This window comes from Lissotriton vulgaris, chromosome 3_2 (genome assembly GCF_964263255.1).
Source record: "Lissotriton vulgaris chromosome 3_2, aLisVul1.2, whole genome shotgun sequence".
In the NCBI taxonomy this organism is placed as follows: Eukaryota; Metazoa; Chordata; class Amphibia; order Caudata; family Salamandridae; genus Lissotriton; species Lissotriton vulgaris.
This window is the reverse complement of record NC_141690.1, coordinates 120,619,902-120,646,081: the sequence shown is the minus strand read 5'-3', so window position 1 is coordinate 120,646,081 and position 26,180 is coordinate 120,619,902.

Below are 26,180 nucleotides of genomic sequence, written 5' to 3'. Positions count from 1 at the left end.
ACAGATAAAGCGCACCCCTCCCTTTCGTGAGTGTAGAGGGAGAAGGGCTTTGTGTAATCTGGTGTTCCCAGGACAGGTGCTGAACAAAGGGCATTCCGCAACTCTTCAAAGGACGTTTGGCATTCGGGGGTCCAAGGGAGCGGGAAGGGGGTATCTTTGGTCAACAAGGAAAGTAGGGGTTTTATTATGAGGCTGAAATTTGGTAACCACTGTCTGCAGAAAGAGGTTAGACCCACCAAAGAACGGACTTGCTTTTGGGTTTTTGGGATGGGGGTGTCTAGGATAGTTTGGATTCGATCAGGTGTAAGTTTCCTCCCTTCTTTGGACAAGAGATGGCCTAGGTATGTCACTTGAGGCTGGCAGAACTGCAATTTCTTTTTAGAGACTTTGTGACCATTTTCTGCAAGGAAGTGTAAGAGTTGGACAGTGGCTGTGATTGCAAGTGGGGTGGTGTCAGCCGCCAAAAGGATATCATCGACATATTGGATCAACACCACTCCATCTGGCAGCTGGACGGCGTCCAGCTGTCTTTTGAGGGCCTGGCTGTAAATGCTGGGACTTTCGGTGTAGCCCTGGGGAGCTCTACAAAATCGGTACGAGCAGGATTTTAGGGTGAAGCCGAAGAGATAACGGCTGTCTGGGTGGATGGGGATAGAGAAAAATGCATTTTTGAGGTCAATGACAGTGAAGGTGGTGGCAGTGGGCGGGATGAGGGTCAGAATGGTGGTGATGTCTGAGACTACAGGGTACTGGGGTACGACCACTTTGTTAACCTCCCGCAGGTCGATGATAAAGCGGTACACTTTCTCATCTCCCTCGCCTTGCTTCTTAACAATGGGTAGGATAGGGCTGTTGCAGACATTGTTAACTACTTCCTCGACCACTCCTGCATCTACCAGGGACTGAATGATCGCTACCAGTGCCTTCTCGCCTTCGGGCGATATCCGATACTGTGGGAGTTTCGGGAGTATTGCGTCTTGTCTTACTGTTATGTGTATAGGGTCAATCATCATTGGTCCCACATCAGAGTCATTTTTGGCCCATAGGTACGGGGGCAGGGTGTCGAGCAAGGACAGGTCAGCGTCAGTTATGGAGTACATGTGTCGTGCTGGGCAGGATTTGGACATGCTCGGGTTGTCGTACAGGATGACTCGGACTCCATCTGGGGAACACCTAATGGTAGCCCGAAAATGCTTTAGTAAATCAATGCCCATAATGGCGTCAGGGGAGTTGGAGGAGAGCAAAAATGTTGCGTCAGTGGCGTTGCCTTCTAGGTCAAAGGAGATAGGTACGGACAGGGGGTTAGTGGAGGGCGTCCCATCGAAACCTATCGATGTAATGTGTGAGCCAGACAAGGGTGCCCTTGGAATCAGTCGTTTCGATAACACACTACGTGTCGCCCCAGTGTCTACCAAAAATGGAGACTTTGTACCCAGGACCTTAGCGGTGACGTAAGGACCTTGCTGGTCAACACAGAGCTCGACTGGATCCCTCCCTTGCCCCTGGCAGTCCTATGCAAAGTCGGGGGCATTCTCGTTGTCGGATAGTTGATACTGGTTCTGTCGGGGACGGTCAAACGTGTTCGATCTCCCTGGTCTGTCATTGTTGGTGTCATTTGTGTACCCTCGTCCCTGTCCCCTATTTCTCGGTCCACCCGCTACGTCCTTGGGGTCCCTATTTCTGTTCATTTCTAACAGAACCGGACACTGGGATTTCCAATGGCCGAATCCTTTGCAGAAGGCACACTGGTCCTCGATAATGTCTCTACGTCCGATGCGGGGTGTTGGTGTGCAATCTTTAGGAGGTGGATTTCTGGGGGTGGTTGATTGGTAGTTCCCCCTGTGGGGTTCTCTTCCGACCGCTACCCCTTGTATCTGGGCTATCATCACCCTTTCTTTCAAATCTTTCTTCTTTCTCTCGGATGCCCTATCACTCTCATTCTTTTGATGTTCGTAATACTGAGCCATCTGAAGGATAGCTGCGGGTTTGGAGGCCCCCCAACTACTCTCGCTCGTCTGTAACTTTTGGGAGACCTCTTGTGATAGATCCTTTACATAATTTTGCACAAACAGGTGTTGTCCGGTGGCAGTGGTCATGTCTTGGCCACTGTAGTCGGAGAACACCGTCTCAAATCGGGAGAAGTATTCCGATACGTCTTCCTGGGGTTTCTGACGGCAAGCCGTGACTATCGACCAATCTACCTTTTTCTCTGGGATTAATGTCTTTAGCTTCTGAACTATTTTGTCTGGGAGTTCCAGTACGTCTTTTACAGGTTTCCTTCCGGGCTCTCGCTGTCTATCCAGCTCACCGAGTTGATTCCAGGTATGTCCGAACAGATCTGTGAGGTCAGCTTTCCGGATTTGCTTCCACACGTCAGCCGGCAGACATAACCCGAAAAACAAGTCAATGTCCGCTAAAGTCATTATCGTCGAACCCAAGGCTGTGCCTAATTCGGTATAAAATGCTGTCGGGTTCTTTTTTAAATCGGGCAGGGTTTGCCTAAAAGTTAAGATATCTTGTCGATCCCAAGGTTGATAAACCCAATTGTACACAACCCTCCCCTTTGCATCTGTGTGGTTGATATCGTCGTTTGTTCCCTGACCTCGCGGCGGAACCCAGTAAGGGGCCGCTTCTCTGATAGGCATCATAGTGTTGACTACTTCTAATGAGGACTCGGTCGTTTCAGGGACTGTAACCTTGACTTCTGGTTTCTGTTCCGTGAGGTGGCGGAAGACTTCAAGCGTTTGCATGAAGAGGTCCGTCACATCGTGTTCAGTCCCATCTCCGACATCGACCTTTCTATATAGAGCTGTCAATTTGGCAGGGCCCTTATTCTGATACCTATCCTCATATGCGTTCAGGGTGTGGTAGCTGAATCGTAAAATAAAATGCCGTCTGTGGCTACCGGCATGTGAATTGTGCATATCCATCGTGTATTCTTCGCTCTCCTTCCGTTCTACTAGTGTCTTCACTATCTTGTCAATCCCATCCCGCTCATCTTTGCTCAATCTATTTGGTCTGGCTGGTGGTTGCCTGCTAGCCTCGGGGTCATCTGGTGTCGTTACTAATGCAGCCGGTGCAAAGGCCGCAAGGGCCGGGGCACTAGCGCTAAGGTCACTCTCGTTTGTATTTGGAGCTGGTAGGTGCTGTATCAGAGGTTGGCAGAGGGCATATGGAGGGGGCATGTAGATGATTGGAGGACCTAGCAGTAACTCATCGTTCGCCCGTTGTTTGGAGGGCAGTTCAGGGTAGAGCGTAGAGGGGGTCCTAACAGGGCATTGGCCTGTCAATCCTGATTCTTGCTTTTGTGTAGCTTCCTTACTTTCTTTTATTTCTTCTTCTAGTTGCTTAGCGGCTAGGTGGGCTGCCTTTCGTAATTCTTTCCCTATTTTTGCTTCTTCTCTTTTCTTTCGTTGTTCCGTTTCTTTGCGCCACATGCCGATACTATCGAGCATGGTGGGCGTAGTCTTATTTTTCTGGAGCGCTGCTTCTAATGTTTCTATTTTATGATCATCAAAGGAACCTATCAGTGGCCACTGACTTTCAGGATCCTTCTTTGTATATTTATGCCATAACTTGTTATAAGCTATAGCGACTAGTCCATGCTTAATGAACATGTCCTTATTAGGGGTGCCCTCCAGTGGAGCTGGATGGTTCATCTCTAATAAGCGGTCCGGGCAAAACAGGCTACCAATCAGTGGGGAGAAGATAGGCATGACGGATTACAACGGGAACAAAAGTCTGCACTACCTATCTTATCACTGCGCGCAAAGACTAGACAGAATATTTCTATTCTTCGTTGTTTGCAGGCGGTGAATACCTCAAAAGAACCAATATCGAACAATCGATGTTCGGTCAATCAAACAATCAATGGGGAGAATAAGTAGGCACGACGGGTTACAACGGGGACAAAAGTCTGCGTTACCTACCCTTTCGCTACCTGCAAAGAGAGAACCTGTTCTTCCCCGTTTGCAGACAGAGAATCTCCAGAAAACAATCCGCGAACAACAGTTCGGGCCAAACAATCAATCAGTGGGGGAGGAAGATAGGCACGACGGATTACAACGGGGACAAAAGTCTGCGTTACCTATCCTTCACTGCTTGCAAAGAGAGAGCCTGTTATTTCCCTGTTTGCAGACAGCGAATCTCCAAACAAATCAACAAAAAGAGTAATACTAGTATTATCCAAATCAAACAATCATTTCGCAATTTGTCGTATTTACACGACCTTACCTGGACCGCATGGACAGTTTCCTGTCTTCCGAATCCAGCGCCCGATCGTCCTCTATTCTTCGTGATCTTCGCGGCACTCCTGATGGTTCCCAGTCAGGACCGTAGATCACTCGAGAGAGGTCTGTTCGGAATCAGTGAAGTTCGGATGATCGGCTGTCAGACGAGGGTCTATCGGACAGGAGCTCTCCCGATCGTTGCAGTCGTTCACTCTATCTTCAGGACCTCTCCCACTGGATCCACGAGTCACTGATGGGCCCCACGTTTGGGACGCCAATTGTGGAAAAAGGTAGAGCTGCTGGCCTTTTTCAAAGTTGCCCGGCGCTAACCGCCTCTATACCATTCTAGTTATCAAACAAAGAGGCAGGCGCTGGAGACTGGAAGGCAGGAAACAGAAGTTTTATTCCGACGGAGCAGAACACATCAGATCAGACAACAAGGTATCGTTTCGAGGTGCTCTAACAGCTTCTCTGAGGCCTGGCCTTTTATACCCTGGTTTATGACATGTGAACATTCTTTATTGCAGAAAAGACTCTTTGAAGTATGAGAAGACATCCCCGGAATCCCCGTTTCAGACCCACCCGCACATGTATCCACAATAGAGGTCCTTACCCCACATACAATAGGAGGGGGCTATCACGCAGCTGAGTGTTCCGCCGATTCTTAGGATGTGTGCGCCTGATCGTATCCTAGGGGGTGGGGAAGCCATGATCAATAGTAGCTCCTTTGAAGAGGAGCGACTCCACACAATAGGGGAGGCAATAAACTGTATCCCCCGGCTAGGTGAAGGCCTGGGACCCGTGCGGACAATCGGATTCAGAGGAAGGGGTCATCAAAGGAAAGGTATTCTTGAAAGGAAAGGAAGTGTTGGTCAGGCGCGGGCGCAATTCCCAAGGACAGAGTCATGCGGAGGGAGAGGGTTTATGACTTGTGCATGTAAGAGCGGGGGCAGCCAGGGTGTGCAGGGGATGCTCGCAGGGTCAGGGGAGCGCGCTGGCGATCGATCGTGAACAGGGAGACCATGGTACCTAAAATGGTTGCCATGCATATTGTACATGGATGACAAGATGGCGCAGATGATGTTCAGTTCGCAAACTAAAATTCCACAGCTGGGCCCCCAAGTATGAGTTTAAATACCTTTCTATCCTGGAACATAGCGGGATTGGCGGCTAAGCTACAGGATCCTGGTTGGACTACTTATGTTAAGCAATTCCTGGTAATTTGTTTACAGGAAACATGGTCAGTAGAATGTGACCTTTTCCTGGAAGGCTATAAAGCCTTCTTTGTTCCAGCTAAACCCTCATCCAAGGGGCGACCAAAGGGAGGATTGGTCATCTATATCTCTGTGAAAATTGCATGTAAAGTGGAGGTAACTCCAATTACACACCCAGGAATCCAAGCTTTAACGCTACGAAAGGGGGTCAATAGTTGGGGATTGGTTAACTTCTATAGCTCTGTCTCTTTCCCGTATGAGCTCAGTAATGTATCGGCCCTCAGTGAAATTATAACTCAATCCCTGAGTCAAAGTCTACCCAGTCTTGTGGTTGCCGGAGATTTTAATATACATCCCGGTGGCGAGCCGCTGATTTCTCGCAAATCTGACATGGGCTGTCCTCGCATGCATGGTTTCCCTTTCGAACACACGCCTGAAGGGGAGTTGGCTTTAATGGACCCCAGCCTTAACCTCACCGTACCTACGTTTAAGTGGTGAAAGGGGTCATTTATTGATTATGTCTTAATCTCTTCTTCCCTACAATCCTCAGTGAGCACCTTTAGAATATTAGAGAGTGAATTTAGTGACCACAACCCCATAACACTCCATTGGACGGGTCCCCTTGCTGAAACAATTGGGGTTGCACCTAAACTGGGCTTACTAAGACCCACCAACGGTTTGCGTAGATTGAAATGGTCGCAAGTGACCCCAGACATAATCTTTGATAGAATAAAAATTGATTGTTCTGATGAACTAGGCCTTTGCACAATGGAAATGGTCCTCGCCCAAGGGGGTTCTGGCTGCCTTTAAATCCATCTCAGCTAAGGTTGAGGGGCTGTTATCTGCCCCAGCAACAGGATAAATCTTGGCCGGCCCCGATGCTTTGACACCCACTGCTCTAAAGCAGCTAGGAGGCTTAGGGAAGCTCTGGCACTTAAACCAAGAGTGCAAGCTGATGTTATCGCTTGCCGTAGGGAATAAAAGTTGGCCCTCGCAGCACGCAAGGGTATTCTGAAGGAGGAAGCATGGAGGGAGCTGTTGGATCCTGGCACTCTCAGAAGCAGTTCGAAGTTTTGGGGTGTGATTAACAAACCGCTGTTTGATCAGAAAGGGGGGGCCTCGATTGCCACATAACAGAGGAGGAGTGGAAATCATATTTTTAACTTATGTTTGACTGCCTGCCTGAGCATAATCAAGGAACTCCTCAGGAGGCAGCGTTAAGATTTGAGAGGGGTGAGATTCAGGAAGGCATAATAGGTCTAACTGCTGGAAAAGCACCTGGCCCTGATGGGATCCCCCCAGATCTTTTTAAGGCAGATCCCTCCTTTTGGGCGCCGATATTGGAGTCCGTTTTTATTGCAGCGGCCCAGTACGGTTGTCCCCCGTCTTGGGCAACCTCCGCAATAGTCCCGGTTTCTAAAAAAGGTGATAGAGGCAGCCCTAACTATTACAGACCCATCTCACTTATAGATTCAGAGGTAAAAGTGGTTGGCAGGGTCCTCCTCCAAAGATTATCATCTTGGGCAGAGGATAAGAGGATTCAGTCAGAAGCTCAGTATGGCTATCGACAGCGACGGTCTACAGTTGCTTTCGATTGTGTCAATAGGAACAAGCTTTGGCAGTCCATGAGGGCAATGGGCATGGAGACCAGTATCGTAAACTTCTTGGAGGACCTACATAAGTCTACCAAAGCCAATGTTAGTTTTTCACAAGACCTGCGTGTTACGAGGGATTTTAATATAAAGAAGGGAGTCCGGCAAGGCTGCATACTGGCTCCTTTTTTATTCAACTTTTAAAAATAATGAATTGGACAACGTTTTACAGGCATCTGAGGCTGACAGTCCAAGGGTAGGAAGGCGAGGGATCCCCGTCCTGTTATACGCGGACAATGCTGTCCTCATTTCCAGGTCTGAAAGGGGTTTACAATTACTGCTAACCGCCTTCGCAAAATTTATGTCTGACAGGGATTTGACAATTAATAATGCCAAATCCTACGTTATGCAAGTGGGGCAGCCCGTAAAGAATAATTTTCAATTTAGAGTGGGAGACTCAAAAATTCCCCATACCACGGTGTTTTCCTACTTAGGGATCCTCTTTGACAACAAGCTTATTTGGGGCCCACTATTTTGGAAAAAAAAGGGGATGTTGTAAGGGTGAACGCAGCAGTTTTCAATTTTGCTTCCAAATTAGGGAAGAAACCCACTGGAGCTATGCTTCAAGTGTACCAGGCTAAAAGCCTGGCCATAGCTTCATATGGCAGCGAAATCTGGGGATACAATGTGGGAGAATCCCTCCAGATAGCGGAAAATGATTTCCTGAAACGGCTTTTGTGCGTTCCACGAGGTACCTCCAACCTAGCGGTTCATGAGGAATTGGGGGTTCAGTATGTTTTTGGCTAAAGTGCTGGCTGAACCCAGACCTCCCGCTGACCGACCTGATTATAAAAGATTGTAGGTTACTTGACAACTCAGCTCGCATTCCGTGGCTGAGGTATGTCAAGGAAAATCTTTATAGGCGGTTCATTGTCAACGCACGAAAAAATCATTTTAACCAGGTTTCGACTGAACCTTTTTCATCTTCTGCTTGTCAGACCTAAATGTTTTACTACAGGTACAGTGGCAGCTCCCCGCGTCTGCGACGGAAAGTCTCCGCAGGATATGTTGCATTTTATGTTTTTATGTCAACTGTATGAATTTCCTCGTAAACAATACCTGGTTCCTCTTTTAGAAAGACTGAACTTTAGGCAGATTCGACCTGCATTGGTGTATCTCCAATTACTGAAAGAGGGCTGTATATTTTTTATTGTGGTTTTTTTAAAAGCAATTGTCAACTGTAGACATTATATGGATCAGTAATGGGTGTCTCCCAGGTTTTTTAATTATTTATTCATGTGTTTTTGCTGTTCTGGATATCATTTTGACAACGCACAGTCACTTATATTGTATTTTGTTGTGTAACTTTTATAGTTTACATCTTTAAACCGAATAAAGTTCTATTGAATTGAATTGACTATCAGACTTTTTTCAGGATAAAATCCGCACTATGTACACCACCCTTCCCCCCCTCAGTCTACCTCAGAGCCTACTGCCCTACCGGTCAGTAATGATGCAATAACCACTTTCACCCCTCTCCCTCTTGATGCTTCACTTCAAAAACTTTTAACTTGTAAATCAGGGTCACCCGGCGATCCATGCCCGGCTCAGTTTTTTAAACTGCTGACACCTCGCATCAATACTCCACTGAATCAGATCTGGAATTCCTCGTTCAGTTCAGGGATTTTCCCTGCAGTGTGGAAAAAACTGGATGCTGATCCCGCTGCTTTTAAAAATTTTACACCTATTACCCTGTTACCGGCACCTGCAAAGATTTTCAAACAAATAGTCTAGGAGCAACTCTCCAACCATCTGGAATCGAAATTTGCCTAGCTTACGTAACGGTAAGTTTCAATTCTATTAAGGACACGGAGGCGAGGATTATGCTATATCTTCCTTCGCTTTATTAACATAAAGAAACCACAGCAGCTTAGGAAAAGATATAATAAGAACAAAAAATGCTTTAAACATAAAGCATTAACGTAATGTTCAACAAAAATCAACAACAACTCCCAAGAGTCTCTTTGTTATAATCATAGTCCACAGTCCTTTGTCACTGTTCATCATCCCTATATAACCGGACTTCCCATCATCTTCCTCCTCTTTCTTCGCGCAGATCACGCTTAAGCCTCATTGGTCCTGTTTAGCACCGTCGTTGCCTGTCAAAAAAGGAACAGCGTCAGCGAGGTGGCCCAGTAAAAGGCGACAACAAGGCGAGGAGCATTCAGTGAACAACACAGTACTGACAACGTAAAGGAAAACGCTTTACTTACTGCCATACGGGTGGGTAGAGACACCACCGTAGTCCGGGTGGGATAATCCTCGCCTCCGTGTCCTTAATAGAATTGAAACTTACCGTTACGTAAGCTAGGCAAATTTCGATTCTATGTCAGGACCGGAGGCTTCAGATTATGCTAGTTTAAAGCTTACTTACCACCAACTGAGCTAAATCCACCACTGGCTTAAAATAAAACCTCTTGAAGGTGGAATCCGAGGACCAGTCCGCCGCTCGCATAAGGTCCTCCAGACGAGCACCCACCGAGAATGCCTTAGAGGCCATGGCCCCCCTGGCGGAGTGTGCTCCAAAGAGAGAAGTATTGATGCCCGCTTCCTGCAAGACCCAACGCACCCACCGAGCAATAGTGGGGGAGGAGACAGCTTTGTGTGGCTTCCGCAGGGCAATCAACAACTGACGCTCGCCCGGAGGGCGCAGATCCAAGGTCAGGTCCTCATATGCTTTGAGGCATTGCACGACACACAACTTAGGAGTGTCAGTAAAGGCTGGATAAGAAATGGAACGCGACGACGTCTTAGTGCGTCGGCCCACCGTAAAAGTAACCCCATCCGGGGAAAAAATGCGTGCAGAAACATCCAGCGCGCGCACGTCCGAGACGCGCCTACAAGAGACCAGACATAACAACATGGCTAATTTCGCCGAAAGCTCCTTAAGAGACAGATAAGAATTCGCTGGCCACGACAGGAACAGATTCAGAACCAAATTGACGTCCCAAAGGACGGAGTACCTGGGTTCTGGCGGCAGTGCGAGGCGAACCGCTCGCAGAAGCCGGCACACAAAAGGGTGTTCCCCTACCGGATGGCCATCGATGTTGTCATGGCCCGCAGAAATCGCCGACCGGATAGCATTGATCGTTCTATACGCTAAACCCTTGTCGGCCAAATGAGCCAGGAAATTCAGCACGGGAACAAGGCCGGCGACCATGGGATCCAAATCCCTTCGTAAACACCAACGCATCCACTTAAGCCAAGCGGATCTGTAACGCTTCGTCGTACTATCGGCCCATGCTTTGGAGAGCAAGTGCTCAGCTGACCCCGAAAGGCCCGGGAGCGTCCAGCGTCTCCTGAGAGCCTCCACGCCATGAGGCGGAGAGTGTTCTGCATGACGAGAGGGTGAGGTTCCTGATCCGGGCTCGTCAGGAGCAGAGGAAACAGGGGGAGTAGGATTGGAAAATCCCAGGAAAGTTCCAGAAGAACCGGAAACCATACTTGAGACCTCCACAGCGGTGTAACCAACACCAGGTCCGCACCCTGGCGGCGTATTTGAGCCGCCGTTCGCATGATCATGGAGAACGGGGGAAACGCAAACGGCTGTTCCCGACTCCAATCCTGCAAGAACGCGTCCGTGGCCTCCGCCAGAGGGTCCGGCCTCCAGCTGTAAAACCGCGGCAGCTGGTGGTCGAGACGGGACGCGAAGAGGTCCACCGAGAAGGGGCCCCAAAGGGAGTGTAGCCACCGGAAGACTCCCGAATCCAGTTTCCACTGGCTGGCATCCCTGAGATGTCGAGAGTGCCAGTCCGCTACTTGATTGGACTGGCCTGGCAGATACTCCGCCGTCACCGCAATGTGACGAGACAGGCAATAATCCCAGAAGTCCTTCGCTAAATCCGCCAAGGCGCGGGACCGAGGACCTCCCAGGTGGTTCACATATCGGACCGCCGAAACATTGTCCATTCGGAGCAGGACACAAGCCTTGACCGAATCTTTGGTCCAACAACGAACCGCGAAGGAGCCCGCCAGGAGCTCCAAACAATTGATATGCAATTGTTGTTCTTCTGACGACCAGGCGCCGCCGGTGGAAAAATCCCCGCACCGGGCGCCCCAGCCCGACCTGCTGGCGTCGGATTCTATGACCAAGTCCGGAGCCGACCCGAAGATCGCTCGCCCATTCCATGCCTCCATGTGAGACAGCCACCACGACATTTCCTCCTTCACTTCGTCCGTGAGGGGAACCCACTGGTCGTAACACATCCCACGGCGCAAATGCTGTGCCTTCAGGCGCTGAAGAGCCCTGTAGTGCAGCGGGCCTGGGAAAATCGCCTGGATGGAGGACGATAGGAGGCCTACCACCTTGGCGACATGGCGCAGTGACGCACGATCCTTCGCGATCGTCTGCCGAAGCAGGTGTCGTATCTTTGCGACCTTCCGACTCGGTAGGCTCAAAACCGCCTGAACCGAATCCACCACGAAACCTAAAAAGGTGATCTGCTGAGTAGGGACCAAGACCGACTTGGAGCCGTTGACAACGAACCCCAGCCTCTGAAGCAGGCCGACAGCCTGACGTAGCTGTCCCGCCAGCACCTCTGGGCACTGTCCCATGAGGAGGATGTCGTCCAGGTATACTATCATACGGATTCCCTGGCTTCTGAGAAACTCCACCACCGGGTGAAGGACCTTCGTGAAGCACCACGGGGCCGAAGAAAGACCGAACGGCAGGGCGGTGAATTCGAACACCTTGCCGTCCCACAGGAATTGTAGGAAGCGACGATGAGGGGGGTGGATGGGAATGACCAAGTAGGCATCCTTGAGATCCAGTCGCACCATCCAATCCCGAGGGAGGAGCACGTCCCGAAGGAGGTGGATTCCCTCCATCTTGAAGTGACGGTAGACCAACCACCCATTGAATTCCTTGAGGTTGATCACAGGCCTCTTGCCCCCATCCGTCTTGTCTACCAAGAAGACGTTGCTGAGGAACCCATGCGGGTGGCGCGTTGATAGGCGGATGGCTCCCTTGCGCAGCAAGTCCGAGACCTCCCCGTCTATCAATCGCGCGTCGGAATCCGAGAAAACCATTGGGCGCGGGGGCCTCACCTGAGCTGGCTGGTCGCGAAACTCTATATGGAAACCTCTCACAGTTTGCAAAACCCAAGCATCGGCAGTGAGCAACTCCCACTCCCCGTAAAAGCTTGCCAGCCGCCCCCCAATCGGAACCTGATCTAAGCAAAGAACACTCACCGGGGGCATGTCCTTGTCCGGACTTCTTCTGGAATCCTCTTCCACCATAGCGCTGTCCCCTCGTGGGGTAGAAATTGGTGTAGTTGGCCGAGGTCTGGTACTGACCTCTTCCGGAGCCTTGTCCACGGTTGTTGGTCTGCTGACCACGGCCGATCGCGCGGCCCCTGCCGCGACCGGCCCCTCCAGAAAAACGCTGGTGAAACACCTTCTTGATGCTGGACTGGGCCTTGTCCAGCGACGTGAACGTGTTCACGAACTTTCCCAGCTCGCGGATGAAAGGTTCACCGAAGAGGCCACCCTGGGCCACTGCACCTGCCTCCGACGAGGCCAGGTCCCCCAGCTTCGGATCCAGTTTAATAAGGAGCGACCGCCGTCGCTCCGTGGACAGGGCACAGTTGGCGTTGCCCAAGAAGACGATCACCCTCTGGGCCCAGTTGGAGAGCACCTCCGGTGAAATGGCGGTGCCATTTGCTCGAGCCTCCTCCGCCATGTCGAGGATCTTCGTGGCGGGCCCGACCGCATCCAGCAGCTTGTCCTGGCAGGCCCGCCAGGACCAATCGATCCCCTTCCTGGGGTCTTTCATGAATTTCGCCAGGAAGGTGGCCATCTTGGGGTCCAATTCTGGGGTCATAGCCACCTTCCCCTCCAAAGTAGGCCGCGGGCATTCCCCGCGCAGGCAACCCCTCGCTTCCTTCTCCAGGGGCTTGCGCAGCCGGCCCGCGACAAACTTCGCCACCGTCTCCCCCGGGGCCCAGGCCGCGGAACGGGGGTGGACAATCTCGTCCGGGTCCAGCATACCCGACTCATCTCGGGGCATTTCCTTTCCCGAAGGCGCCGGGAGCCAAGATCGGGTCGACTCCCCGTCGTCATCCGAGTCCGGAGAATCGTAGATCGGGGAAGCGGGCGCTGTTGACAGACCGCCCGAAGTGCCAGGGTCCACCAAGGGCGCCGGAGGCACCGCCGTCGCTTTGGCCAGGAAGGCGTCACGAAGACGCTCGAAGGCGTCCTTATCCACGCCCTGGGACTCCGATGAAGGCCCCTCACTCCGGGGTCTCTTCGGAGCGGGCGGCAACCCGCCGGACGTCCCCGGGAGCACGGGGGACGGCGGCACCTGCGCCGCTGCCAGCTTGGCACACTCCTCCACGATGCGGGCCGAAAGGCGGTCCTCCATGGGCCCTACCACCTCCGTCACACAACGATAGATGGAGCTGTCCACCGCCTGATAAAACTCATCATCCTGCAGATAGGGGCAGGCCTCCTCCTCATACTCCCCTTCCATGTCGGAACCAAGGGCAAATGCGGGGCACCCAAGAGGGCGGCAACCGAGAAAGTTCTCGAATGTGGGCAGGCCCAGCGGCTGCGATCACGTTTTGGGCCAGCTGACGTGGCAGGTGGGCTGCACCAACCCCCAAGCGCGCAGACCCTCCACGCCGGGACCGGGTCTACGTACCCCTCAAGCGCGCTAGGCCACACACTGTTCAAAGAGGTGCACAGATCTCGCCCGAAGGCGATCCACGCGGTCAAAACCGCTATACAGGCCCCAAAGGGCGTCAAAATTGTGAAAGTACAGACCCGGATCACCAGGTGTCAGAGGGGTACGCGAGGGTCGGCCCCTGCGCAAGCAGACCCCACGGCGCGGCTCCTCGCACTGCGGAGGCGCGCCGGAGGGTCGGCGAGACGACAGGCCGCCCCCTTGCGGTCTATGTACACACCGCACACGAGTGGGAATAAAGTCGCGTAGGAACGAAGAACGTTCCCGCAACCAGGGACTCTGAAAGGGAATAAACCACACAAGGAGTCCCCAAAGACCGCAAGACAATCAAGTACAATAAAGAAGACAAAATAGAAAAACACTTATCTGGCTGCGGGAGCAGCGAAGAAAGAGGAGGAAGATGATGGGAAGTCCGGTTATATAGGGATGATGAACAGTGACAAAGGACTGTGGACTATGATTATAACAAAGAGACTCTTGGGAGTTGTTGTTGATTTTTGTTGAACATTACGTTAATGCTTTATGTTTAAAGCATTTTTTGTTCTTATTATATCTTTTCCTAAGCTGCTGTGGTTTCTTTATGTTAATAAAGCGAAGGAAGATATAGCATAATCTGAAGCCTCCGGTCCTGACATAGAATCTAGAAATCATTTTCATGACTCTCAATCCGGCTTCCGAGCTGGCTACAGCGCCGAGACCACCCTCCTTGAAGTATCCGAGAGTATCAGCAAGAGTATCGATTTGGGCAAAGCAGCTATGCTTGTGCTGCTTGATCTGTCTGCGGCCTTCCACATAGTTCCCCACCCCATTCTTTTGTATAGATTAAGAGACTTGGGTATTCCGGGCACAGCTCTGTCCTGGATCTGGTCCTTTCTGGGGAACGGGTCTCAACAAGTCTTTCTCTGTCCTTTCATCTTGTACGCAAAACCCTTGCTCTGCCAGGTGCCACAGGGATCTGCCCTGAGTCCTCTCTTCTTTAACACATACCTTTCACCCCTTGCGGCATTGGTGGAATCATGCGGGATGAGGGTGCTCTCCTATGCTGGTGACACCCAACTTATGTTCTCCTTTGAGGAGCACTTGGAGGCTGCCTTTTCCAACTTTGCCTGAGTAACATCTCGGCTTGGACGTCATTGAATTGTCTCAAGCTTAACTCAGACAAAACTGAGGTACTTTTTCAAAACTAAAAATATCCGCCCCACTGTGCTCTGGTGGCCATGGGAGATGAATCCTCCTCCTGACCTTGTTGACTTGGTGAGAAATCTCGGTTTTAGATTCGACAACGAACTCTCCTGCAAAACCCAAATCAGGCAAGTCTCCTCCTCATGCTTTGGGAAGCTTCGAACGTTGCGGAAATTTCTACACTTACTTCCCCTGGAATGCTGTTGCATAGTTGTCCACCTGGACTATGCTAACAGCCTCTATCTGGGTGTTCCAGCCTATCTGACCCGGCGTCTGCAGATAATTCAAAACGCTGCTGCCTGATTGATCTGCAACATGTCTTTCCAACACTCTATTACCCTCCACCTGATGATCCTCCACTGGCTACCTGTTATCAAGCGCATTGAATTCAAGTCCCTTACCCTGGCATTCAGAGCATTCCAGGGACTAGGCCCGGCGTGTCTGAGAGCTAGACTCCAACACTACCATCACGAACGGACCCTGCGATCTAACCACCAGTGTCCCCTTGCCATCCCCCGTTTTCGTAAGGCCAGGACGGGTGGCAGAGCCTTTGTGGTTAGAACCTCTAAACTTTGGACTGCCCTGCCACTCTCCATCCGCTTATCGGAGTCAGAACTAACTTTTTGGCATGCCCTAAAACCTAGTTTTTCATGAGCACCTACACCTAGTTTCTCTCCTCGCCTGTCTTATTCACTCTGCATCAGCGCTGGGACACCCCCGTTGGGGGTAGCTGTGTGCTCTACAAACTTAACTAATAATAAAATATTACTGTAAGTCATACTGGCATTCCAGTATCAGTCTTCAAATATGACATCAATTACTAGTTGGGTGTATTGGAACACCTATTTACGGGATGCTGCAAACTTCTTTAGCGCTAAAGATAAATCACATACAGCTAAGAAATATCTGATAAATATCTTAGTTTATACAAAGCACAGATTTTTATTAATGTAGCGTGAACAGAAATGCTTTTATATGGTCTAATTCGGAAAATGTTCTCATTTTTTATTTCACCTCACCTGGTCTTAATCCGAACAGTGCAAAAAACTATGCAATGTCCATATCACTAATTCATAAGTTGCTTATTGTAAATCAAATTGTTCACATTCCCTGCATTGATTGAACCTGTATGGTGACAATTCGATCTGTTTGACCAATCATTTACATTCCTGTAAAAATTAGGTAATTGTTACCTGGTACTTTTGCACTTTAATAGACTTGATTGTCTAAATAAAGTATTTTTTAATTTGACTTGGCCTGTAAGTCATATTTATAACTCACATTTATACTTATGAACCACCTTTCAATCAATATCACTTGTGCACTTCCGTACACAGTGTTGTCACCTCACTAGTCACACTACAATACCTAAACCTCACCCCCTCTACATGCACTACTACCCTTGGGTATAACCTAAGTTTTAGCATGTGAAACTTTTGCAGAAAATAAAACATTTACGACATCAGAAATGAGAATATTGACCGCAACACAGTGCATGGTACATTAGAGAGTTAATGTAGTGTAGCGAGTGAGGTGACAAGACTGTCTACGGATGTGTGCAGCTGATATTAATTGAAAGACGGTGCATAAGTATAAATGTAACTCATAATAGACACTACTGTTGGCAAAAGGTTTCCTATCGTGTCCCTCTTTAATTGCAGAATTGCCTATGTAATGTATATTTTTCAATGTACATGAGAAATCTTGTATGCAGGCAATTCAGAATTGCACAACACTGGCAGCTGTAAAAGTAGCGGGAGATAGGTACTCTATTGCAAGCCACTTCTAGGAGTTTCCAATTATGACTACAAAGTCTTAACATTTGCTGGCCCTGTGGCAGTCTGGAGGAATACTCTGTCAATTAGAGTCTGAAAACATCTTTCAGCTCTCCATGCTTAAACCAAAAGTCTTCAATGTAGACAAGGGCCTTCTTTCATTCTCCTTAAAGCGCTATTGATGTCTAAACATCGGATTTGTGCACATTGTGAACAGTTGATTTTTCACCCATATTTTGATCTTTGTAAACTACTCTTGAAGCTTGTAGACTGAATGCATGTATGGTTTTAACAGGTATGATGCAGTTTTACTCCAGGTGCACATGAAATGCCTAGTATCTGACTACTGGTAACATTGTGAGCTGTATGCATTAGCAGATAGCTTTAATTAGACACTAAACATATGGACATGCGTTTGTGGTGGCCAGAAGAAGTGCACTGACTGAAAATCTTTGTACATGTATATGCCTCGCTAATCTTGGCAGATCTAATTAGCTGGTACGATAGTAATAAAATCATTCCCATTAACCAGTCTGACTTCCGACGTGGCTCTTGCACCATTACGAACATACTATCGCTTGGTCTGAAGGCTGAAAAAAGCTTTCGACAGAAAAAGAACTTGTTTTTATGCTTCGTTGATTTTAAAGCTGCTTTTGATCGAGTGAATAGAGGCATTTTATCAAACAAGCTAGATCATTGGGGCCTGCCAGATAGAATATTAAAACTGATTATGGCATTATACTCGGATACATGGATGCAGGTAAAAATATCTGATGGGACGAGGCTCTCAAGGAAAATCTCCACAAAGGAGGGACTCATTCATTTACCTCATTTATTTAATCTATTTATGGTGGATTTGTCACCAAGGCTTGACAGAATCAATTTGCAGCCTCCTCGTTTGGGAACTTTGCGGATTACTCCTTTAGCATATGCTGACGACATAGTCCTGGCAAGCCAGACAAGGATCGGCCTCCAAAGAGCAATAGATGACTTAGGGAACTTCGCCAAGAAGAATTTGCAGGAAATAAATGTAGTAAAAACAAAAGCTATGATTATAAATCGAACTATCATTTAAATTTGGTAATTCGAAGCTTGATGTCATGAGACCATACAAAAAAAGGGAAATGGACTTACATTTGCATTCTGCTCTATTTCAAAAAGTTTAAAGGTCCCTCCCTCCATTATTATCCATTATGAAGGCAAAACTCCTACCTACCCTTGCATACGGAAGCAAAGTTCAGTTTGGAAAAGATGCTGGGGTTTGGATAAGCTCCAAACGCAAGCATTCAAAAAAGTATTTTCACTTCCGCATAATGCTTCGCCGGCGCAGGTTCGATTATAATTTGGTTTACAACTGCAACAGCTTCATAGAAGATATGTCACAATAAGAGCATGGTAGAAAACTAAATCAATAATGCAATCTGGAATGCTTTACAAGGTGATCCGCAGTCCGCCTACTCTGTATATCTTCAATCCTCACTACAATTCACTAACATGGTAGATCTTTGGTAGCTGAACCTTCCTTACTCCACTTTCCAGCAAATCTTGAAGAAGGGAGCAAAGCAAAATTCATTACTCGAGGACAAGGCCACAGTGAGCTGGCAGGCACATGCATGGAAGGTTTTGCAATCCTATGTAAAACTGCAACCAGCGGCATATTGGGATCAGCCCTTTCCTTACTATCTAAAATCTACATTAATAACAATACGCTTTGGTAAATTGCCATCGACTGTAGACCAGCCAAGTTGGAAATATCAGGGCCCAAAATCATGTTGTCTCTGTGGAGCACCAATGCAGGATTTTATTCACTTAGGGCCCAATTCACAGAACTAACTTAAGACAAAATCCTAAACTTACTACTTTTGGTATTTACAGAAGTTAGGATTTTGTATTAAGTTTGTTTTAAGACAGATTTAAGACAGACTTAAGACAGACTTAAGACAAAATCCTAACTCAAGTCTGTCTTAAGTCTGTCTTAAGACAAACTTAAGACAAAATCCTAACTTCTGTGAATTCCAAAAGTAGTAAGTTTAGGATTTTGTTTTAAGTTAGTTCTGTGAATCGGGCCCTTAGTCTGTATCTGCCCAGCGTTAGACGAGGAGCGTCAGAAATTGTTGAGGGGGTCATTCAATACAAGAGGTGCTCGCTCTTGCAGAACTGCAATGTTAGACCTGGCACCTTGGCGTGAGTCTCCCTTCCACTTTTTGCTGATGTGCCTCAGATGTTTTGCTGGTGTTCGATGCTCAGGGCACTGCACCACGACCGATCCGTGCCGCAGTGCAAGTGCTCCCAATGTAAAGTGAATGTGTAATTGATTTCCACAATTGGATTATTTGGTGTACTGTCAGTCCCAAGTAAAGTGCACGAGGTGTGCCGGGGCTTGTAGATAAAAATGCTGCTAGTGGGCCTGCAGCGCTGGTTGCGCCACCCACAGAAGCGGCCTCGTAAGATATGTCTCGGGTACGCCTTTGCTGACCCCGCGTACAGTCCCGTACTGTCACGCTGGCTGTGCAAGTGCCCACACTTGCCAGTCCCAGAACCTTCCCTCACCTTCATATCAGTCACCCCTATAGTAGGCCTATGGACAGGGTGCATTGTAAGCGTAAGGTAGGACAGGCCTAGAGTGTGGCATGTCTTAGTAGTAAATTACCGCCTCTCTCGTTCTTCACTATTGTAGGGCTACCGGTTCTCTTAGGCCAGATGAGCTGACGGAGCTATTAGACGCTATAGTGCCGGCAGGCTCAGGGAACACGGTAGCAAGTCGAGTTTAGTATGCCTGAACTCAGAATAATAAAATACTTCCTTTAGTAAGGTTTATTTTAATATCCTGTGTTTGCAAATGCTACTTTTAGAAAGTTAGCCTTTGCTCGCCTAACTGTTCAGCCCGCCTCTGCCAGGATGTGTATCTGCTGTCTGGGTTGTGTGAGGGACAGGGCTGGGAGATTCCTGGGGGATAGTCGGGTGCTCAAGGTGGTGAATGAGATGCTTACACCAGGATGGGTGGGCGGAGTAGTCCTTGACTCTGAATAGGGTTGTGCTCCACCACCACAATGCTGGCTCCACCTCCTGCGGAGCGTCTGATGTCTCTGCCATGCACCCTGAAAGGAGACTGCAGCGTCCTGTCAACAAAGTACTTCAGAACCGGGTTGAACCAGGCTCAGGCCCCCTGGCCTGCAAAGACAAAAGAAATGCAGTATAAATATAGGAGCTCCGCTCCTTACAAATCAGATCCAGTTTTGACCACGACGAACCTCTGCCTGACTAGAAGGACCAAGAGAAGCTGAAGGACGGAAACCAGTCTGTATCCTGTAAGACTGGCCTGCAGTGGTGCCTTGCTGATAACAGAGAGGAAAGGACCAGATAGGACTTTGTAGACTTGTGCCTGAAACGATCTCCAAGGGCTTGATCGAGAGCTTGCCCCCTGAACGGAACCCCAGGACCATTGGATTCTATCTGCTTGTGCCCGTTTGCTGTTGGGCCTCAGTTCTTATTCCCTCGCCAGAGTTGTGACTCGGGTGCCTTTGCCCTCTCCCAGGTCGTGACAGCTCGGAGCTTGGTCGCCCCGCCGTAGAGAGCCCCGCTCAATCCTGAGCCGCTCTCCGCTTCAGTGCCGGGCCGCCTGCCCTCCTGTCACCTCGCCACTTACGGAGCGAGCTTCGCACCTCTCATCTTCTCCAGCCGGAATATGCACGGAGAGCATCTCATAGCCTCGGACGGTCCGTACGTCGTAACGTACCCGACTGTTTCGCTTTGCGCTCCTGCATACCAAGGCTCGTGCCGCACCTCAAGAAAGGCCTTCCCGTACCGTGGTACCGGAAGCCTGGTGCTGCACCCGTCTGCCCGAGAACTCGACGCCCCTCACAGATCCGCGAGTCAGACCCGGCGTGATAAGAAGTAGTACGCCCCGCAGGCCTGAACGGCGCCTCGCACCGCGAGGTGCACCGATCCCGGATCGCCGCAACCCTCCACAAACTACCTGCTTCACCTTGCACCTCGCGGGGGATTGAGCCGGAGAGATCCTCTGGAGAATCGTCGGCCTCGTTCGGGGTCCGCCCTCACAAGTAGCCGCGCCAGAAATGCCTCGGACTTCCACCAGCAAGGTACACTTGAACTCCATCTCGAGTTCATATCGGATCCAGGGTCCTCAACGTTCTTACTTCCCTGTCATCGTACCTTGCTAAACAACGACCACTGAAAGACTAAGTTTGCCTATTGTAATCTGGTGACCTCAAGTTACTAAACGTTAGTCTGGTCTTGTGATAATCCTGCTTGAATCTATCTTTTATATAAAGTATACGTATTTTTGATACAACCATACGACTGGTATCCATTTGTGGTGGGTCAGTGGGTTTACTGTGTGTGATCATGAATGCTTAACTGACTATCGCCCTGAGGATTAGCCACACTACCTAGAGGGTGAGCAGGGGTTATTTGAAGGAGTAGTTCCCTTGCCCTGACGTGGAGCTGAGGGTCCTTGCTTGTCACAAGTGCATACCTGTACCAACCAGAGACCTCCGGTTCAAACATTGGTGGCAGCGGTGGGATTTCGGATTTGCATTCATGATTCATATACAGTGAGTTACTGATCACCACGTAGAGAGAGCAGACCAATAACGCAACCAGATTACATTCTTGCAGAGAGATCTCCAATCTCCAAAACCATGCCTGGTTCACTTCCCTCAAGAGCCCTCTGTTATCTCTGGAATCGACGATGTTGACTGGGAAGGGCTGGAAAAGTGCAAAGCCGAGCACTTGAGAGTCCTGTGCAAAAAGTTCAGAGTTTCTCAAGCAAACTGCAAAACCTGAGACCAGCGCATCACGGCACTGAGAGCCTGGAAAGAGTCCAGAGAGGCCGAAAATCAGGTGGTAGTGGATCCACCCGATAGCCTCGTCGGAGGCCAGGGAGGCCCGTTGGCCGAAGAGCTGGCAGACAGGGCCGCAACCAGAGCGCATGAAGTGGAGATGGCCAGATTGAAAGGTCAGATGGCCATGGAGGAGAAAAGGCTCCAGCTGGAGCACGAGATACGCCTAAAAGAGTTGGAGCTGAAAGCAAAGAGCTTGGACGCAGCTCCTGGTGGCAGCACAACGCCAGCCCAGGTAGAGTCAAGGGTCTACGTACCGAAGGATGTGGTGAAAGAGTATTTCAAAGGAGATGACATAGGGCAGTGGTTCCGAGCCTACGAGGTAGCCATGTCTTCCCACCGGGTCCCTGGGAAGGATTGGGGAGTGGGGTTGTGGGGACGGTTCCTGACCGAGGGGCGGGATACCCTGCTAGATCTTCCTCCTGAAGAGTCAGTCTCCTACCCACACATGAAAGATGCCCTGATGAATCGATTTGGGTTAACGCCTGAAATTTACAGGCAACGGTTTAGAAAGTGTGTGAAGATTCAAGGGGTACGTATGTAGAGTATGTGACCTTTTTCTGCAGAGCGCTGGATGGTTGGGTGAAGGGCAGTAAGGTAAATGATTTTCAAGGGCTGCTTGATTTAATGGCATGGGAGCACTTGTCGGATAATTGTTTTCCTGAGTTACGCCAGCACCTGATCGATAGCAAGCTGTCCAAACCGAGGAAGCTTGCTGAGGAAGCGGACCGCTGGGTCAGCACCAGGGTCCACAAGGGTCTAGTGGGAGACTCAGCCAAAGGTGGGCAGGGTTCCCAGCAGAAGAGTGGGGGGACAAGGGAAAACAGAAAGAGTTCCACAAAGGCCCCCAAAGTAATCCCCAAGGGAAAGGTTCTCAGCCTCCTCCACCCCCGAAATCAACCGGGCCCGATAGGTAAACCTGTTCCAAAGGGGCCAGTCACATGTTTTAGGTGTGGCGACCTGGGTCATGTTGCCTCTGACCCTAAGTGTCGCCTGTTTGCAAAACCCGCACCCACTGGTGCTCCACCCCGGCAACTAGCTAATGTTAACTTTGGGGAGGAAGTAGCAATCCCAATGGGTGGGGATCCCGTCCAGATGACCCTAGTCTCGCTAGGAGACAGCGAGATGGTCCCAGAAAACTACCTACCCAGTAACACTAAGAAATATGGGCAGGTAGTAGCCATCAATGGTAAGAAAGCGGAGGCTCTTCGAGATACAGGAGCCAGCGTGACTGCAGTGAGGCAGCACCTGGTGTCTCAAGAGCAGGTAGTACCGCACGCCTACTGCAAAGTTGTTAATACTGACAATTCTGAGAGCCAGTGTCCGTTGGCTCAGGTTCCCTTTGAGTGGGGGGGGGGTCTCAGGTACTCTTCAAGTTGTTGTGAGGACATCCATGCCTGTAGATTGTCTGCTAGGGAACGATTTGGAGAACTCCCCTTGGGAAAAGGTGGAGAAAACGGCCCATCTGCGGATGGTGGGTCTACCCGACTGGGCGTGCGTGAACACGAGGTCCATGGCAGCCAGTAGGGGTGTCGAAGAGGTCCTGGAACCTGAGGGAGAGGCCCAGGAACCGGCCTTAGAGAGGAGGCACCGGGGGCGCGGACAGCCGGTCCCCGAAGTTCCCACTCCCCAGGAGGAGGCAGACCTCGAGGGGGATGCCCTGGAGCCTACCGAGGAACAGATCGCCGAACTGGGAGACTTGCCTGAGCTGACCCATTGGCAGCAAGAAGGGGGTCCCTCCAGGGAGGAATTCTGTGAGGAGCAGAAGACTTGCCCTTCTCTCGCGGGTATGCGGCAGCAGGCTGCAGACCAGGCCAATGGCGTTCAGTCCCGAAAACACTTGGTCTACTGGGAGAACGATCTCCTGTATTCAGAGCCTAAGGCTGCTGAACCTGGGTCAGCCCGTGTGCTGGTGGTACCCCAGAAGTTCAGAGCCTTCCTACTGGGTTGGGCTCACGATGTACCGTTAGCAGGACATCTGGGGATGGACAAGACCTATGACAGGCTTGTCACCCACTTTTACTGGCCCCAGATGCACCGGAGCTCAGATGCTCACTGCGGGACTTGCCAGACTTGCCAGGCAAGTGGTAAGTGTGGAGGGAAGAACACGGCTCCCCTCCAACCATTCCCCGTCATCAGTACCCCATTCCAGCGAGTGGGAATTGACATTGTGGGGCCTCTGGACCCCAAGACAGCCATGGGCAACAGGTTCATCCTGGTCTTTGTGGACCATGCCACCCGGTACCCTGAAGCCATCCCTCTGAGGACAGTGACGGCCCCCGTGGTGGGACGAGCACTGATGGGAATTTTCTCTCGAGTAGGATTCCCTCCAGAGGTGGTGTCTGACAGGGGCACCAACTTCATATCGAAATATATGAAGTCCCTTTGGCAAGAGTGTGGTGTAACATACAAGTTCACCACCCCTTACCACCCCCAAGGAAACAGGTTGGTTGAGAGATTCAACCAAACCCTAAAAGGCATGATTATGGGCCTAGAAGGACCAATGAGGCATAAGTGGGACGTCCTCTTACCATGTCTACTGTTTGCGTACCGAGAGGTGCCACAGAAGTCGCTTGGGTTCAGTCCCTTCGAGCTTCTGAACGGTCACCCGGTCCGAGGACCTCTGAGTCTGATTAGGGAAGGCTGGGAGAAATCTCCCAGGAAACCTCCCCAGAATGTATATAGTTACATGCTGGCCTTCCGAAACCAGACCCGGCGATTCAGGCAACTTGCTGAGGCAAACCTGGAAGCCAGCCAGGAGGAGATGAAGCAGTGGTACAACCAGAATGCCACTCTGGTAGAGCTTCAGCCTGGACAAAAGGTATGGGTCTTGGCCCCAGTGGAGCCCTGTGCACTTCAGGATAAGTGGACGGGTCCATTTGAGGTTGTGGAGCGCAAGAGTCCTGTCACCTACCTGGTGAACTTGCAAACTCCCAGGAACCCTTTGAGGGTCCTACATGTTAACCGCCTTAGGCCCCACTTGGAGAGGTCCGAAGTGGGCATGCTGTTGGCACCCGATGATGGAATGGAGGAGGAGACCGAGCCTCTTCCGGACCTCTTGGTGGCCTCCGAGCGAGATGGGTCAGTGGATAGAGTTAACCTCTCACCCTCCCTGACCCCTGAGCAGCAGAGTGAGTGCCGCCAGTTGCTGGGGAAATTCTCTGACTTGTTCTCCCTGGTTCCGGGTGTCACAGATTGGTGCGTCCATGATGTGGACACGGGAGACAGCTTACCGGTGAAACACAAGGCTTACCACGTGGCTGACAGGGTACGAGCCTGCATCAAAGAGGAAGTCTCGAAGATGTTTGCTCTTGGGGTGATTGTGTCCTCCAGCAGTCCTTGGGCCAGCCCAGTGGTCTTGGTCCCGAAGGCTACGGCGCCGGGAGCCACACCCGAACTCCGGTTCTGTGTGGACTATCGAGGACTCAATTCGGTCACAAAGACTGACGCGCACCCCATTCCCAGATCTGTTGAGCTCATCGATCGGTTGGGAGCTGTTCGGTACCTCAGTACGTTTGACTTAACGTCTGGGTACTGGCAGATTGCCTTAACCGAAGAGGCCAAAGAGAGGTCAGCGTTTTCAACCCCAGATGGGCACTAGCAATTCCGGGTCATGCCCTTCGGGATGAAAAATGCCCCTGCCACCTTCCAGAGGTTGGTCAACCAGGTGTTGGTTGGACAGGACGCGTTCAGTGCCGTCTACCTGGACGACATCGCAGTGTTCAGCGGAACGTGGAAGGAACACTTGCGGCACCTTTGGGAAGTGTTGGCGGCTCTGCGCAAGGCAGGCCTCACGATCAAGGCAAGCAAGTGCCAGATCGGGCAGGGTTCAGTGGTGTATTTGGGACACCAAGTTGCGAGCGGCCAGGTGGCGCCCCTTCAACCCAAAGTTCAGACCATCCTGGCTTGGGAAGCCCCCAAGACCCAAATGGAGGTGAGGGCCTTCTTTGGACTCACCGGGTATTACAGGAGGTTCGTCAAGGGATACGGCACCATCGTTGCCCCCTTGACAGAGCTGACTTCGAAGAAGCAGCCCCGGAAAGTGATCTGGACCGACGCCTGTCAGGAAGCATTCGACACCCTGAAGAAGGCCATGTGCACGGCGCCCGTGCTCCTGGATCCTGATTTCTTCAAAGAGTTCTTAGTGCAGACAGACGCCTCGGAGCATGGGATAGGGGCTGTCCTTTCACAGATGACTGAGGAGGTTTGGGATCACCCTGTGGCCTTCATCAGCCGAAGGTTACTTCCACGGGAACAGAAGTGGAGTGCGATTGAGCGAGAAGCTTTTGCTGCCGTCTGGGCCCTGAAGAAGCTAAGACCTTACTTGTTTGGGTCTCACTTCCGAGTTCAGACTGACCACAGGCCCCTCAGATGGTTGATGCAAATGAGGGGTGAGAACCCGAAACTGTTGAGGTGGTCCATTTCTCTACAGAGTATGGACTTTACTGTGGAACACCGCCCTGGCATAGACCACGCCAATGCTGACGGTCTGTCAAGGTTTTTCAGCCTTAGTGATGAGGAACTCCCTGGGGTAGGGTAGTTCTCCTCACCTTTCAGCTGGAGGGGACACGTGTTAGACCTGGC